Genomic DNA, 16,941 nt, shown 5'->3' with positions numbered 1-16,941 from the left:
TACTCGTATCCCCCCCACACAAAGGAGAAAACATCCCGCACTAATCTTCTCCTATACTCCGGTGGCAGGGGGAAAACGTACGCCAGGTAAATCATTGACGGCAAAATGTCCGCTTTCACCACCAAAACCCTCCCAGTTAAAGACAAACGTCGGGCCTTCCACAGTCCTATTCGTGACCTTAGTGCTGCCAGGCGCCTCCTCCAGTTCAGCGGCCCACTCTCGCTGTCTTCAAAATCCACCCCCAGTATTCTCATTGGACCCTCGCACTCCGACAATCCAAACAGCCCTCCTCCCCTCCCCTTCCAAGGTCCAAAATATTTAACCTTGGATTTTCCGACATTGACCCTTGCCCCGGATACTTTTGAAAAGGACCCCAAGACGTCCAAAGCACGGAGCAAGGAGCCCTCCGTTGTTAAAAAGAGCGTCATGTCATCCGCGTACTGGGATATCCTCAAATCCCTCCCTCCACCCCCTGGAAGGCGCAATCCCTTCACGCCCGCGTCCGCCCGAATAGCTGCAGCTAGCGGTTCAATATATATAACAAAAAGCAGTGGCGAGAGTGGACATCCTTGCCTCACTCCCGTCTGCTGTGACACCAAAACCCCCATATGCCCATTCACAACCACCCTACTCCCAACCCCCGTGTACATGATCCCTAACCACCTCCGAAAAATTGGTCCAAAACCCATCCTCTCTAACACAGCTGCCAAAAAACCTTGGTTCACCCTATCAAACGCCTTTTCCATGTCCAACCCCACCAGCATCAGAGGGACCCCGCGTTCCTCCACCCAGTGAATGCAATCCCTCACCAGCCCTAAATTCCATTGGATGCGTCTCCCCTCCACCCCACACGTCTGATCCTCATTTACCACATGAGGCAGAGCAGATCAGAGTCGTCCGGCCAACACTCTAGCGATGATCTTATAATCAGCACAGAGGAGAGTTATCGGCCTGAAATTACCCAAGTCTTCTTTTTCCCCTTTCTTATGTAGCAAGGTCAACACCCCCTCCCTCATTGTCCTCCCCAACAGCCCCCCTTCCAGCACTGCACCCACCACTTCTAAAAAATCCTTCCCCAGGATCCCCCAGAACGCCGCATAAAATTCTTTTGGTAACCCATCAATCCCCGGCACCTTTCCCCCTCCCAAACCTTTCATAGCTCCCTCCAACTCTGCGAGACCCACCGGGCGTTCTAGGGCCTCCACCACTTCCCTTGGCACCCTAGCCTCAAGCCCCTTCAAAAAACCTCCTTCCTCTGGTTCTTCCACCTCTTGTGGCCCCATGGCGTCCCCAAAAAAATTGGAGGCAACCCCAACCATCCCCTCCGGATCTGAGACAAGGTCACCATCCTTCCCCCGTAGCCCCGGAATGCACGCTCTTGCCCGGGCAGCCCTCACCTGTTTAAAAAACATGGGCGAACAGGTCTCTGCTACATTGATGGATTCCCTCCCACATCTCCTCAGTAACCCATCAGCTTTTCCCTTAAAGTATAGGCCCAAATTCTCCCTCACCTCCCTCTCCCTCTGCTTATCCCTTCTTTCCCCCTTGTTCTACGCCTCCATCATAGCCTGCAGCTCCCTTTGGAGCCTCCTAAACCCCCCCTTCTCCTCCCTCGCTCGTTGTGAACAATATCCCACCGTCAACTCCCTGGCGTTTACCTTCACATATTCCCACCACTCCACAATATTGTCAAAAAAAGGCTTCAGTGAGACCCACCCCTCATAGTGTAAAGTGAAGGCTCTACGGAAAGCCTCCTCCTCCAAAACCCCACAATTCAACTTCCAGTAACTCCTTCCAAAAATTGGGGCCGCCACCGAAAAGGCCACCTCAAGTTGGTTGTGGTCTGAGAACCACACTGGCCCCACCACGGCCCTCCGTACAGCAGCCACAGCTGGCACAAAAACAAAATCAATTCGACTACGGGAACCCCGTGTATTGGCTGGGGGAACGTTATTCCCCCATCTCTAATGTATTGTAATTTTACCATTAATTTTGTCCTCCCTGGGTCTTCCAATTTAATTAAATGCTGACCGAGTCCCCATGACGCATGTCTTGTTTCTGCACACAATTATTCCGCAAATTTGACGGAGTCCCGTAGGCTCATTTCCGAAATGTAATCTTACTTTCTAGCCATATAGGCGTCGTCTAGTCCATACATTTAATTTATTGTGATTTCTAACATAGTCTAAAAGAGGCTTATTGAGACAACCGCTAGTCGCCACTGATCGGCGAACCTCATCCCCCTCCTTTGCTCGGCATCACGGTCCCGACGCGCCACGTGGGTCTTTAACTCTGTTAGAACGTTATACACCGTGCATTACGTATCCAATCTATAAGTTGCGATACGTTTTCCCTCATCCGGTTGAGGTCTATACTAGGTTTTCACTCATTCCTTATTATGACCGATCGGTTAATTAACGCCACCCATTCGCTTAATGTTAACGCTACACAACCGAGCTTTGTCGGTAACACACACAGAGACGTCCAAACAAACACTATATACAATGTGCTTTTTATCACAACGGCCATCCAAACTAAGAGAAAAATTATTATTTTTTTCTCTAAAATTCAGTTTACCTCAAAACATCATATCTTGTCCACTCACACCTAAATGTTCTATGATAAACTATACAGCATTTAGGTTTTAAAACCACTGGTTGTCGGTTACCTTTTCGATGGCACCGTGTGAGTGAAGAAAATCGATCGCTGGGCTTTGTTCAGATCAGTTGTTCCTCCGTCCGTCTATTGCTCTCCATCACGTCGGGGTCACCAAATTGTTGTGTTCAAAAATGAAGAAACGCCGGACGGACAGAGGTCATCGCTGATCAAAAGGTTAAAATCAAATGTATTTAATAAAAGACATGGCGTTGTGGTAAAAAGAACATCTCAGCTGAGGAGCCGCTGGTCTCAGCAACCAACAGGCCCCAGGTCAGTCCTTTGACCATCCCTAGTGCCCGTCTGTTGTCTCCACCAGTGAACTCCAGAACAATGGTTCCTACAGGTATTTATACCAATGCTTAAAGGTGTGAAAGTTAGTGTCCACACCTCTGGGAGTGGTCTTCTGGTGAGTTCAATGTAACTCGGATTTTGAATGATCCTTAGTCAATATCAGTTGTTGTTCAAGTATTACATGCATGCATTCCAGTTGATTACATTACATCAAATACAATCATAACTACATTTGATAATCAAAAGTTATTTTCATGGGCTTAGTTGGGGGTTTGCTGTCTTGTCTTGATTTAAGAGTTAGGTAAGGGGTAAGCAGGATCTGCCAAGCAGGCAGACACGGGTCTGACAGGATGGGGAGTCAGTTTATGTCCTGGCTGAGGAATGTAAGGTCTGCGGGTCAACTAGAAGATTTACCAGCCAAGGGGGGTTAGAGACACACCAACACTATTCAACATACACACTCTGTTTACGATGTTTACGTTAAGTCAGGAGTCTGGACATTGGAAGTGACCGGATCTTAGATGCGGGAGGTGGAAGGTCCTCCTCTACGCCAGTTTAGGGCCAATAGAAATCTTTCCTTCTCTGTCTTTCAAGGGTTATAAACATGATGTTCTTGCTGATGTTAGTTAGTTGTTCTTCCGGCCTGTGTGCTGCCTGAACTGCTCCTGCCTTTGCAAACGCAGCGCTGATACTTGACCTGTGATCTGACAAATACATTTTCCAGAACGAGAGAAGTTATTCGGCTGAATTTTTGATAACCCCGACCAGGCTCCAAATCTTGAACACGTAATCTTACACATTGGTATTATTCTATTACAGTTGCAGAATGACAGTGGTTTTACAATATTGTCATTGCTTTATTGATTACAGTTTCAGAATCATGGCTGTATTCTGGTGTACACTATATGCATTTTTATTAATTTTATGAACCGGATCGTATATTTGTTTCTAATATCCTACACTCTCCAGCGTCTTCCCCTGAATGTTATTGATTTGGGGGGGATTTTACGTAATTGACGGGGCTGATATCATTAGTCACCTTCTTATTCAGGAAGAACCTTGTACTTAGTTAGGGTTCAATGTCAGTGTTAGCAATACACAAGGTGGGCCGAAAAGGAGATTACCAAGCAACAGGTGACACTAGTGGCGGAGCATTTGGTTTTTGTTGGATCTGCATTGCCATTGAGATAATTTCTGTGCGTAAACTAAACATGATATTTCTGTGTCTTCAAAGGTAAGGAACGACACCAATTCGATGGTGCTGGAGCTTGAGGAGGCGATTGTCATGTAAGTTTATGTTTAACTGATTCTTCAGCTCAGGTCAACCAGTTCAAGCACTTGCCACCCTCATCCATGTCACTCGTCTTGTGTTTCCTCTGCTCCCTGCAGTGCCACATATATAACATGTCTCGCAGACCCCAAGATGACATTGGGCATCAAACTTCCTTTTCTAGTTATGCATGTCAAAAATCTCAAGAAGGATTTCACCTCTATGAAGTCCAGGTATGGTAGGCATGCCTGCAGACACAGACAGCTTCCACGGCTCAGTGTCGGAACAAACAAATGTGCGTTGCGTGTGTATGGGTTCGTTTCCCTGCAGTCACCAGATTCATGCTTTTTTTTCCCTCATTGTTGGAAAAAAAACGCATCAAACGCGGGCCAGACCATTATAGTCATAGTGAGGGATGGTGCTGACGATCTGCCCGGCGGGTGGGGCTCACAATCTGACAGGGTGGTGAACGATACGGGGGGCGCGCAGTTGCCTGCGAGTTTGACACATGTGTGTTAAGACGATAAAAACAATCGCCGGCGGTTTCGGGCGAGCACCTATCGCAGCACGACACGAGTAAATCCGTTTATCTGCACCATGCCTTTGAGGCTGCTTGATGACTGGAACCGGATTGTGTTCGACCTGCAAGGCATCACCAGGCTGACCTACGGGACCAATTACGTCGAGACGCTGCATGTACGGGTTAGTGCATGGAGACCGACAAGGAGCCGTCTCGTTTTACAGATGAACTTGTGTGATTGCGGATCCTCATGTCTGATGCGAATGAATTTAAACTGTTTTCCTTCCAGATCCACGCTAACTGTCGAATATCGAGAGTATGAGAAGGTGAAACAGACTCTTTGTGGGGAACCACTCCTCCATACCCCTGACTTTTCTTTTCCCTTCACTCTGCAGACTGACGCATCGGACAGAGGGCTGGGGGCCGTTTTGTCCCAGGAGGTGGAGGGGGTCGACCGCCCAGTCTTATACATCAGCCGGAAGCTGTCCGAGAGGGAGGCCAGGTACAGCACGGTGGAAAAGGAGTGCCTGGCCATCCGGTGGGCGGTGGACTCCCTGCGCTACTACCTCCTGGGACGCTCTTTCACCCTCTGTTCGGACCACGCCCCGCTCCAATGGCTCCACCGCATGAAGGATGCCAACGCCCGGATCACCCGGTGGTATCTGGCGCTACAGCCTTTTAACTTCAGAGTGGTCCATAGGCCGGGGGCGCAGATGGTCGTGGCAGACTTCCTCTCCCGCCCTCTTGGGGGGGGGGGGGGAGTAGGTTAGGCCGGTGGGCTTCCCGGCCTAAGTCGGGCGGTGGGGGTATGTGGTGGCGGGCGTGGTTTTGGCTCGTCTGCAGCGGGAGAGAGGGGGGAGTGGCTCAGGGAACGGTGCCAGGTGGGAGTAATTGGCATCCGCACAGGTGATGCCAATCTAACTTTGTGTTCGTGTCTTTTTAAGAGCAGTGAGAGCGGCGACAAGGGAGAGACGAGGAAGACGCGGGGACCTCACTGCTCCGTGTGTGTGTGTGTGTGTGTGTGTGTGTGTGTGTGTGTGTGTGTGTGTGTGTGTGTGTGTGTGTGTGTGTGTGTGTGTGTGTGTGTGTGTGTGTGTGTGTGTGTGTGTGTGTGTGTGAAAACTGCAATAAAGACATATTGTATTGCAACCAACCCTGCCGTGTCGTGCTGTCTCTGCGCCCCGAGAACCTACATTCGTGACAGTTATATCAACTGATTGCATTGGGAATACAGAAAGGTAAATGTAATATTTAGTCATGGTAAACTTACACAAACAAACACTTTTTACTATAAAGTTTTTAGTACTCCGCAGTTCTCATTAACGTAAGCAGCTCAAATGTCTGTTTTTTTACACTCTTGTAATATTTGACTCTCACAGCTCTATTCTCCAGCGAGGCGCAATGACTGAATTCTTCTGTTAACTTTCTGCTGAGTTTCCTTTGAACAGAGCAATTTTGCGCCGTAGGGTTTGGATTTTTGGTTAGCGTGGTGGAAAACACTGCAGGCCACCTCACAGGGAAACACCTGACACACACAACTCCGCTCTAACAATTATTTTTGGCACGTTACAGGGATTCTAACTTGCGAAAATACAAGTAAATAAGTGGATTGATTTTTAGAAGTTTGTGTGTTTATTTCTTGCAAAAGTAGACCTTCCCATCCTGAACAAATCCTCCAGACCTGATGTGGAGAGTCACTCTTTAAGAATTTTGCATGTATTAATAAACATTTTATAATTCTGAATCTCTGTACAGTGATATTTTTTATGAACTTACATTTCAGTTTTTAATGCTGACGGTAATCATTTAAATATTATAGTATACGTTTTCTAGAAACAATAGTTTGTGGCACGCATTCTACATCATCCTCCCGCTGGAAAACATGACAAGTAAATTGCTGATACTCACTGTTAACAGCTAAGAAAATGACCACTAAATAATAAGTCAATTTGTCATATATAAATAATCTTTATCAAATGACTCACAATTTGCATTCCAAAAAGGATTAATCTTTGTTTCACTTTGGATTTCTGTGTACAGAGTGAACAGGTCAGTGATGCATTCATTTAACTATATGCTGCAACACATTTCAAGCTGCATCTTGAGCATTTCATACTCGTATTTCAAGAGCAGACAGTACAGTAATAATGTAGAGACAGCGAGAAGGTGCAACAAATCCACAGAAGAATTTAAAAAAGATCTGATGAAGCTTCTAGTGTTAAACTCCAGAGGACAACACCCTGTCAATGTGTATTCTACAACAAAGTAAGACAGAAATAAACAGGCATGAAGATCCCTTACCTTTCGGCCAAATTCGCAGTTTTGAAACCAAAATAGGTGACCCGTGAATCGTGTAGATTCGATGAGTATTTTTTGGGGGGGGGGGGGGGTATTCATATTCAGTGACCTGCGAACAGGGTGAGTGATGGTTTCAATAATTTAAATATTTGCTGGTCAATCTAAGCCTAACTTATTGAGTCATTTAACACAGCAGGAGAGAACGCATTATATGCAATGCAATATAATGCATGATGAGTATTTAATGACTTGTCCCCTATTAGTTGTTGTCAATCCCCCTCCCCCCCCTCGTCGGTGCAAAAAATGATCCCTGGGGCAAAACCAGTTGAAAACCCCTAGAGACGTAATATCCTTCTCATTTTTCCACCCTTGACCCGTTTTCATGCCTGATCTCGAGATTAATCAATACTCGTTTTACAATCACATCGTACCGCTGAGTTTTTTGTGCTTTCTCCCCTAGCAGGTCTCCGTAGATTGTAGTTCCTTCTGGACCCTGGTCCTGACACCTGCTGCTGCCATCATCATCATCATCATTATTATTATTTTAGATATTAATCATATTACTGTACTCATAAACCAACATTACCCTCTCCTAAAGCCTCTGTGCTCTCCCTCCCCACAGGCTTCTGTGGATGGTGGTTCTATGTGATGGTGGTTGCGCCTGCGCAGTGTTAATTCTGTCGACGAAAACTATGACGAAAATTTTTCGTTAACGAACCTTTTTTCCCTGACTAAGACGTGACGAAAACGATCTTGAAAAATAAAAACTAAGTAAGTGGTACACTGGTAAGTGTTATTTGCCTAGCATGTTTAACATTCTCTTTCCTTACATCTTGTTGTCTTCCGCATCTTTGTAATTCTAATATTTTACCAATGACAGTGTTTCTAAATATTTTATTTTGGTTTGTTTTACAGAGGCACTGGATTAAGGACGCCAGCCGTTTGCTGGCGTCAATTGAAAGTGTTCCTTAGCGTATTGTTGCAGTTAGTTTACCTTGTTCCAGATGATTTTATGATTCATTTATTTATTATTGTATACATGCGGCATATTTTATGTTTTGATCTTGGTTACAAATGCCGAACATTTTTGTCTTGAAGGCATCTGAAAAACTCCAACCACTATGACCGAAATGAGTTTGGTTGTCTTTCTTTAATTTGTGGGGGATTAAATGCAAAAGTATACGGTTATAAGTAAACGGTAACATTCTGGTATTTATAACACAAAAACAGTAATCGTATGGTAAGAAACTGTAATCCAATATACGACAACATACCATAAATTACGGTAGGGCACTGTAAATAAAACAGTAAGTTACTAGCGTCGACTGCCAGTAAATTGCAGTTAATTCACAGTAAAATGCATTCAGGTTTACGGTAACATACAGTAATCCATTTTACGGTAACATATTGTAAAAAAACATTTACGGTCTTATACCGGTAAAATAACGGTAAATTCCTGGCGTCCTTGCTGCCAGTAAAATAACGTCAATTTACGGTGATTTCTTTTTGAGTGTAGGTCAGTTGGAATTTCAGGCCGGTCAATAAATAGGGGCAGTACATGGTTGGTCTACTATGATCAGATGTTAGTCCGTTCATGTTTTAACACCTGTGGTGTTCATTGTAATGTTTTGGGGGATACAAAACAGGTGACCGTGTGCATGGAGTACAGGAGGTGCGCTGGGAAGTGCACTTGAGAAAGACACCCAACCCCTAACTGCTCCCACTGTGTGGGATGGGTTGTACATGTAAACCATATCGTAAAAATGTAAACCATCTAATGCAATGCAAATGCGTCCACTTTAATGACATGTAATGTAAATGCAAGTCGCTTTGGATAAGTGTCAGCTTGAATGACCTGTGAATAAACTTGCCTCAACCACATAATACAAGGTTTCTTTATTTGTGTTATTGTCATTTTTTGCACTTAATATTTATTCTTGGACTTAACTTAATAAAATCATGGAAAGGATTTCCATTTGATTGAATGGCTTTCTTTTAGCACTAAGAAGTTAAGTTCGGCCAACTCAATTCTATTGAGTTAGGTTAATGTGAATTAATAGGTTAAATATAATTTGAACTCAATAAATTAAGTTCAACTAACTTAACTAAAATCTAGTTGAAAGTGGTTAAACCATTCATATCAATTCAACTCTACAAAAACTATAGTAACCCAACACAATAACATAGTGTTAGAGTAACGTAATTGTTTAGCATAGAGAGAAACCAATTTAATCATGTGGAAATCCTTTCCATGATTTTTTTGAGTAAAGCCAACGAGTAATTTTTTTGAGTGTAGTTTACAAGCTTGTTGAGCATGTCTGACTTCAGGGGAGCGCGGGGGGGGGGGGGGGGGGGGGCAACGTGGTACTGGCAAGTAGGCAGAAAGATTTATGGGGAGATAGAGTTAAGAATTCTGAAGGATATCTTAAGCTTTACTTTTTGTTGGTTAAATAACAGTCTGTTTAAAAATAAGGCTTTTATTACAAAATATCCAGCACAGGGTGACTGTTTCAGGGAGGCCTAAAGGAGTGGGGGAGTGAAGGGGAAAGGGGCCACCACTAGGTACCAGAAAGGAAAAGTCACACACACTGCAAAGCAAAAGATGTAGCGGCTATCCAGATGTTCTCTGCATCGCAACATTGTACAGACATGGACAATGAGAGACAGTGTGTGACAATATGAGAGACAATGTGTGAGACATGAGAGCGTGTGAGACAGTATGAGTGTGAGATGCATGTAATGGTAAAATATGTTATAATATTGTCTTTTGCTAAACCCGTGTGTGTCTGTATTTGACCCTGACGTGCAAAGAGCAGCATGATACAAAGGGCGGTCAACTCGATCTCATAGACCCTTCAATACAAAGGACTTCTGTTCATGGCCTTGGTTCATATCTTATTCGGTACGAAAAATCCGGATCCATGTTTTACTGTCAATTAATTATGATTTGCACCGGCCACTGAGGAGGATCTTGTGTATGTGTGCTACCCTCAGCTTCACCTGGGTTCTTATCTCAACCTGCTTTGCAGCTTCTCATAACTGGCACGGAGAATGTCCTTCACATGTGTATAAAAACTCAGCATTTTTACTGCTCTGAGACGCCATTTCCACAGAGCACCGTGATACGTGCCTGTGTATTTGACCTCCTGCTTGCAAGCAATAAATGGACTTTTTGCAACTTTGATCATTCATCAAGACTCTGTTTTATCAGACAAATCATTCTCTTCTACCGAGCTTTTATTGAAATATTCCACGTCCGGAGAAAAAGGCCTTTTCCAGGATCACCAGCTGATGATCCTGCCTCATACCTCCTTAGACAAGAGAGAAAGGACCAGCGGAAACCAGAGGAGTCCTGATTGACGTCACGTGTATCCAGCGAAAAATAATTAATATCTACAAACTCGGGTAAGAAGTTGAAATTCCAATTCTAAAGTAACAGTAAGAGTTGAACATAACGGAAACGGATGACTGATCAAGTGGTTGTTATAGTCTGGGGAATACAATTATTTTTTTACATTTTGGGTGTTTTTATTATTATTATTTTTAAAAATGTTTTTTGAGTACATGATTCTGGGATATTTCTAATGCATCATTTTATGCGAAGGTAGATAGGATCGTGTACGATAGAGATTTCACTCGGAACAAATTCTCCGAGATCGTAACGCAGATCGCTTGACTACCCGGGTAAAATAAGACCGTTGTTATTGACCAAACGTGAATTCCCATCCATCCATCTTCAACCGCTTATCCGGGGTCGGGTCGCGGGGGCAACAGCTCCAGCAGGGTACTCCAAACTTCCCTTTCCCGGGCCACATCTACCAGCTCTGACTGGGGGATCCCAAGGCGTTCCCAGGCCAGTGCAGAGATATAATCTCTCCACCTAGTCCTGGGTCTTCCCCGGGGCCTCTTCCCAGCTGGCCGTGCCTGAAACACCTCCCTAGGGAGGCGCCCAGGGGGCATCCTCACCAGATGCCCAAACCACCTCAACTGGCTCCTTTCGACGCAAAGGAGCAGCGGCTCTACTCCGAGCTTCTCGCGAATGGCTGAGCTTCTCACCCTATCCCTAAGGGAGACGCCAGCCACTCTCCTGAGGAAACCCATTTCGGCCGCTTGTACCCGTGACCTAGTTCTTTCGGTCATGACCCATCCTTCATGACCATAGGTGAGGGTAGGAACGAAGATTGACCGGTAGATCGAGAGCTTTGCCTTCCGGCTCAGCTCTCTTTTCGTCACAACGGTGCGGTAAAGCGAGTGCAATACCGCCCCCGCTGCTCCGATTCTCCGGCCAAACTCACACTCCATCTTCCCCTCACTCGTGAACAAGACCCCGAGGTACTTGAACTCCTTCACTTGGGGTAAGGACACATTCCCTACCTGGAGTAGGCAATCCATCGGTTTCCTGCTGAGAACCATGGCCTCAGATTTAGAGGTGCTAATCCTCATCCCGACCGCTTCACACTCGACTGCGAAACGCTCCAGTGAGAGTTGGAGGTCACAGACGGAAGATGCCATCAGGACCACATCATCTGCAAAAAGCAGCGATGAGATCCGCAGCCCCCCGAACTGTAGACCCTCCTCCCCCCGACTACGCCTCGATATCCTGTCCATGAAGACCACAAACAAGATTGGTGACAAGGCGCAGCCCTGGCGAAGGCCAACCCCCACCGGAAACGCCTTTGACTTACTGCCGAGCACCCGAACACAGCTCTCGCTTTGAGCGTACAAGGATTGGATGGCCCCAAGCAAGGACCCCCTCACCCCGTACTCCCGCAGCACCTCCCACAGTATCTCTCGGGGGACCCGGTCATACGCCTTCTCCAAGTCCACAAAACACATGTAGACTGGTTGAGCATACTCCCAAGCCCCCTCTATGATCCTGGAAAGAGTGAAGAGCTGGTCCGTTGTTCCACGACCAGGACGAAAACCGCATTGTTCCTCTTCAATCCTTGGTTCGACTATCGGCCGAACCCTCCTTTCCAGCACCTTAGAGTAGACTTTACCCGGGAGGCTGAGTAGTGTGATACCCCTGTAATTGGCACACACTCTCTGGTCCCCCTTTTTAAAGAGGGGTACCACCACCCCGATCTGCCACTCTTTTGGCACTGTCCCAGACTTCCACGCAATGTTGAAGAGGCGTGTCATCCAAGACAACCCCCCAACACCCATTGCTTTTAGCATCTCTGGACGGATCTCATCAATCCCCGGGGCTTTGCCACTGCGGAGTTGTTTGACTACCTCAGTGACTTCCACCAGGCTAATTGACGATGATCCCTCCTCCGCCTCCAGCTCCGCCTCCACCAAAGAGGGCGTAGTAGTTGGGTTCAGGAGTTCCTCAAAGTGTTCCTTCCACCGCCCGATAACCTCCTCAGTCGCGGTCAACAGGGTCCCATCCTTACTGTACACAGCTTGGATGGTTCCCCGTTTCCCCCTCCTGAGGTGCCGGATGGTCTTCCAAAAACACTTTCGTGCCGACCGAAAGTCCTTCTCCATAGTTACCCCGAACTCCTCCCATACTCGCTGCTTTGCCTCCATCACGGCAGAGGCTGCTGCCCTTCGAGCCTGTCGGTACACTGCAACTGCCTCTGGAGTCCCACCGGCTATCATAACCCAGAAGGCCTCCTTCTTCAGTCGGACGGCTTCCCTGACCACCGGTGTCCACCACGGAGTTCGAGGGTTACCGCCCCTTGATGCACCTAAGACCTTGAGGCCACAACTCACCGCCGCGGCTTCAGCAATGGAGGTTTTGAACATAGACCACTCTGGTTCAATGTCCCCTACCTCCACAGGAATGTGAGAGAAGCTCCGCCGGAGGTGTGAGTTGAAAATCTTTTGGACCGGGGCCTCCTCCAAACGTTCCCAGTTCACCCTCACTACACTTTTGGGTTTACCGGGTCTGTCCTGAGTCTTCCCCCATCCTCTGACCCAGCTCACAACCAGATGGTGATCAGTTGACAGCTCTGCCCCTCTCTTTACCCGAGTGTCCAGAACATGCGGCCTCAGATCAGACGATACGATTACAAAATCGATCATTGATCTTTGGCCTAGGGTGCTCTGGTACCACGTACACTTATGAACATCCTTATGTTCGAACATGGTGTTTGTTATGGACAATCCGTGACTAGCACAGAAGTCCAGTAACAAACACCCGCTCGGGTTCAGATCAGGGAGGCCATTCCTCCCAATCAAACGTGAATTCCACCTGTGGAAATAGCACACACGTGAGTTTTATACTGAAGCAGGTAAGATGAGACCGTTGTTATTCACCTACGTGGATTCTACTAAAGTAACTGTAGAGGGGGTGATATCTAAACGTGAATTTTACGCTGAATTACATTCAAAATAAGACTATTGTTATTTCACCAAACGTGAATTCTACTGAATTAACTCTAGAATAAGATCGTGGTAATAACGTGACGTGAATTTTGAGTGGGGTTTTTGCAAAGTTTTTCCTTGAGTAAAGAAATTACGCCTTACGGTGACGACTGTATTGTAATAAGTAAACCGGTAGGGTCCACCAGTAAAAGATGGGTGGCCAGTCCGCAAAACACACGGAACCGTCGGGTCCGATTGTGGCAATGATGCAGCAGAAATACGGGAAAACATGTACAGAGTGTCTCCCATACTGGAAAAAAGAGTTTGGTTTTCCAGAAAACGGCTCGTTGAGTGCCGCTAAACTTAAAATGTTACTAGGGCATTTGGAAGCAAAGTTAAAACATTTGAAAAGTGGTAAAAATATCAAAGTTAAAGACTTAGAAATAACAGAGAAAAACCAGACATGTCTGGCATACTGGGAAACGGAATGTAAATGTAGGGAGAGAAAACAAACAATGAAGCAAATGGCGTGTCCAAAACCTGAAAAGCCTGACATAGAAACACAGAATAATCCACTTCTCCACTGTATCCATCCCTGACAGGGGCAAGCAGTCCTCTCCTGAACACAACTCCCCCACCTCAACCAGCTCAACAAGCGGGACCAGCGCCACCTCCATACCAGACCCTCAGCGTCACCAGACTCCAGAACCAGGGCGGTCCAGCAACACCAATGTCCCCGACCAACCCCTTCTCGCATTACCCCATAGCCCAATCCACTCCAAAGCCCCTGGCCTGCCAATGGTCAAACCCTGATATGGACAGTATGGACGGTAATTTTGACGGCTCCCTCATCCAGGCCCCCATGATTCAGGTCCCGGGACCGGATGGGCGACTGATATTCAACAGGCAGCCTCTCACCTGCCCAACATCAAAAGCGGTGCAGCCTTTGGAAAAGAGTTCCTGGCCTTCTGTAAAGAATTCATGCCCACCGGACCCGAGATCCATCGTCTTCTGGTCAAACATGTGGGCCTGAGTGATTTCAGTAAAATCAGAGCGGTGGTCACTGGTCAGGGGTCACTGGTCAGGGCTGTGACTCCCGCCACGAGGCACCCGACTAGGATCATGCAGGTAACGTTGCCTACAGAGCGTTTGTCACCGCAGTATATGCAGCTGTTGTTACAGCTTTTTCGGCAGCAGTAAACATGGCCCTCATTAACAGCACAAAACAAGGTAGGACCGAAGATGTAACGTCTTACTATCAGCGTCTTGTGGCTGCTTTTCAGATTCACAGCGGCCTCGAGGAGCCCACAGACATAACCAACATGACTGTGTGGGAAACTCGTCTCAAGAACGCCTTCATGAACGGGCTTCTGCCAGACGTCAAAACTGCCACTGAACACTCTGTCGTGGGTCTGGAAGATGCCAGGCTCACAGAAGTGGTAAAACATGCACGACACAATTATAAAATGCATGTGGAAAATCAAATGCGTCAAGACAAACACAGCAAGCAGACTGGGGAGAAAGCCCAGCTCGCGATGCTCCAAGCCATCCATCAAATGACTCTGGGTGCCGAAAGAAGGCCCGAAACCCCACCCACTTGGTCATTCTTACGGGAGGGGCCAACAGAGAGGACGAGGCTGGGGATTGAATCGTGGGAGGAGAAGGCGTTTCCATGCAGGGGCCCCACGAGAGGCGCAACCCGGTGAATGCTTCCACTGTGGCGAAACAGGACATTGGAAGTTGGCACTTCAGACTGACGGTGCGATGGGGAGGGAGAGCGCATGTGTGACGGAAGACCGACTGCTCCCTCTCCAAAACAGGGAGATGAAACACACCACACACATTGTTTTAAGACCTGCTTCCTCGCACGCACACCCACATACACACACATACAATGCTGCAATGAAGACCTGCTTCCTCGCACGCACACTGCAGAACAACATGCTGAAAGATATTTTTCTGGTCCTCCTACTCTGCAGGTGAATAATAACAGTTAAAAAAAAGTGAAACTGTTGCATTTAGGGACCACGTGGCCTAATGGACAAGGCGTCTGACTTCGGATCAGAAGATTGAGCGTTCGAGTCCCTTTGTGGTTGAAACTTCCAAGATATTTGTAAGAAGTCTTGTGCAAAGTTGAATTTCCTCAGGTATAAGCATTGTTGTTTCCAACAAAATATACTTCCATTATATTTAAATTCCTTCTCTTCACCGTCTATTTTAATGGGGAAATTAAAGGTGATAGTCTCTCACAACTGATTGACAATTGTTTACTGCCTGCATTTTAGAAGTTCTCATTTGGCATGAAATCTGGATTTACTGTAGTTGGATAAAATCAGAGAAAAGGGCCGGTTAGCTCAGATGGTCAGAGCGTGGTGCTAATAACGCCAAGGTCATGGGTTCAATCCCCATACTGGCCAAGGATTGCCAGAATATCATATGTTTTTATTTAGTCTGTGTTATTCCAGCCTCTGAAACTGTCCTATTCCAAAGAAGAATCCAATAGAAAGTCAGCTGTTACTACATCCCATCCAGGTTCAATGATCTACCTCCATCCAAATATTTTTTTGTGGAAACCCATCCATCCTGTCTAGCAATGCCAAGCCAGTAGGTGATCCCACTGGTAACATTCTCAAGTATTCTCCCAGGCCAATTAAAAAAAATCAAAACTGTGTCTTTACCTGACATTGTCAGAACATAATGGTGATACTATGTGATTGTAAGTTAAATCCCAAAAACCCCCGGTAACACTCATTCAACGATAAATCCGTCCACACTTGCAGTAGATGTTTAAATTCATGATGGAGTTGCAAACGTCGGGTGTTGAAAAATATTTTGCTGATCCTCCTACTCTGCAGGTGAATAATAGCGCTGGAAAAAAGTGAAACCGTTGCATTTAGTGACCGCGTGGCCTAATGGACAAGGCGTCTGCCTTCGGATCAGAAGATTGAGGGTTCGAGTCCCTTCGTGGTTGAAACTTCCAAGATATTTGTAAGAAGTCTTGTGCAAAGTTGAATTTCCTCAGGTATAAGCATTGTTGTTTCCAACAAAATATACTTCCATTATATTTAAATTCATTCTCTTCACCGTCTATTTTACTGGGGAAATTAAAGGTGATAGTCTCTCACAACTGATTGACAATTATTTACTGCCTGCATCATAGAAGTTGACATTTCTTGTTTATCACACTTTTGAAGTGAATTCTTGAACCTGAATGCAGTACCTCAGACCGCTTTGCAATCCTGACCTAAAAATACTGAAAGTATCTAAAATGATGAAAAACATCTTGCTATCATTTATTAAATATGCCTCTTAATCACACATGGAATATTATATTTCAACTCTTTAACACAAAAACCATAGCTGTATTTCAATTCAGCGAGAAATATGTTACATATGTCTCAGCCAACAAACAACACCAGTGACTGTCAGAAGTGGGATTTGAACCCACGCCTCCAGTGGAGACTGCGGCCTAAACGCAGCGCCTTAGACCGCTCGGCCATCCTGACTGAGAAATATGTCAAATAGTGGAAATTATAAAAAATATCATGCTGTCACAGATGACATTTGTTGTTCATCACACTTTTGAAGTGAA

General features: G+C 46.0%; 3 non-coding genes across 3 annotated transcripts; 2 read left to right on the top strand and 1 right to left on the bottom strand.

Annotated features, from left to right (window-relative positions):
• Positions 1–15,692: 15,692 nt before the first annotated feature.
• On the top strand, positions 15,693–15,766 carry trnai-aau (transfer RNA isoleucine (anticodon AAU)). The gene has a single exon. It is a non-coding gene; the product is annotated as a tRNA-Ile (tRNA).
• Positions 15,767–16,247: 481 nt separating this feature from the next.
• trnar-ucg (transfer RNA arginine (anticodon UCG)) lies at positions 16,248–16,320 on the top strand. Its single transcript has one exon. It is a non-coding gene; the product is annotated as a tRNA-Arg (tRNA).
• A 452-nt stretch (positions 16,321–16,772) lies between these two features.
• On the bottom strand, positions 16,773–16,855 carry trnal-uag (transfer RNA leucine (anticodon UAG)). The gene has a single exon. It is a non-coding gene; the product is annotated as a tRNA-Leu (tRNA).
• Between the last annotated feature and the right edge of the window lie 86 nt (positions 16,856–16,941).

Source organism: Gasterosteus aculeatus, chromosome 15, assembly GCF_964276395.1.
Source record: "Gasterosteus aculeatus chromosome 15, fGasAcu3.hap1.1, whole genome shotgun sequence".
Taxonomy (NCBI): Eukaryota; Metazoa; Chordata; class Actinopteri; order Perciformes; family Gasterosteidae; genus Gasterosteus; species Gasterosteus aculeatus.
The sequence above is the reverse complement of the archived record's forward strand: the minus strand, read 5'-3'. Positions and strand labels throughout refer to the sequence as shown.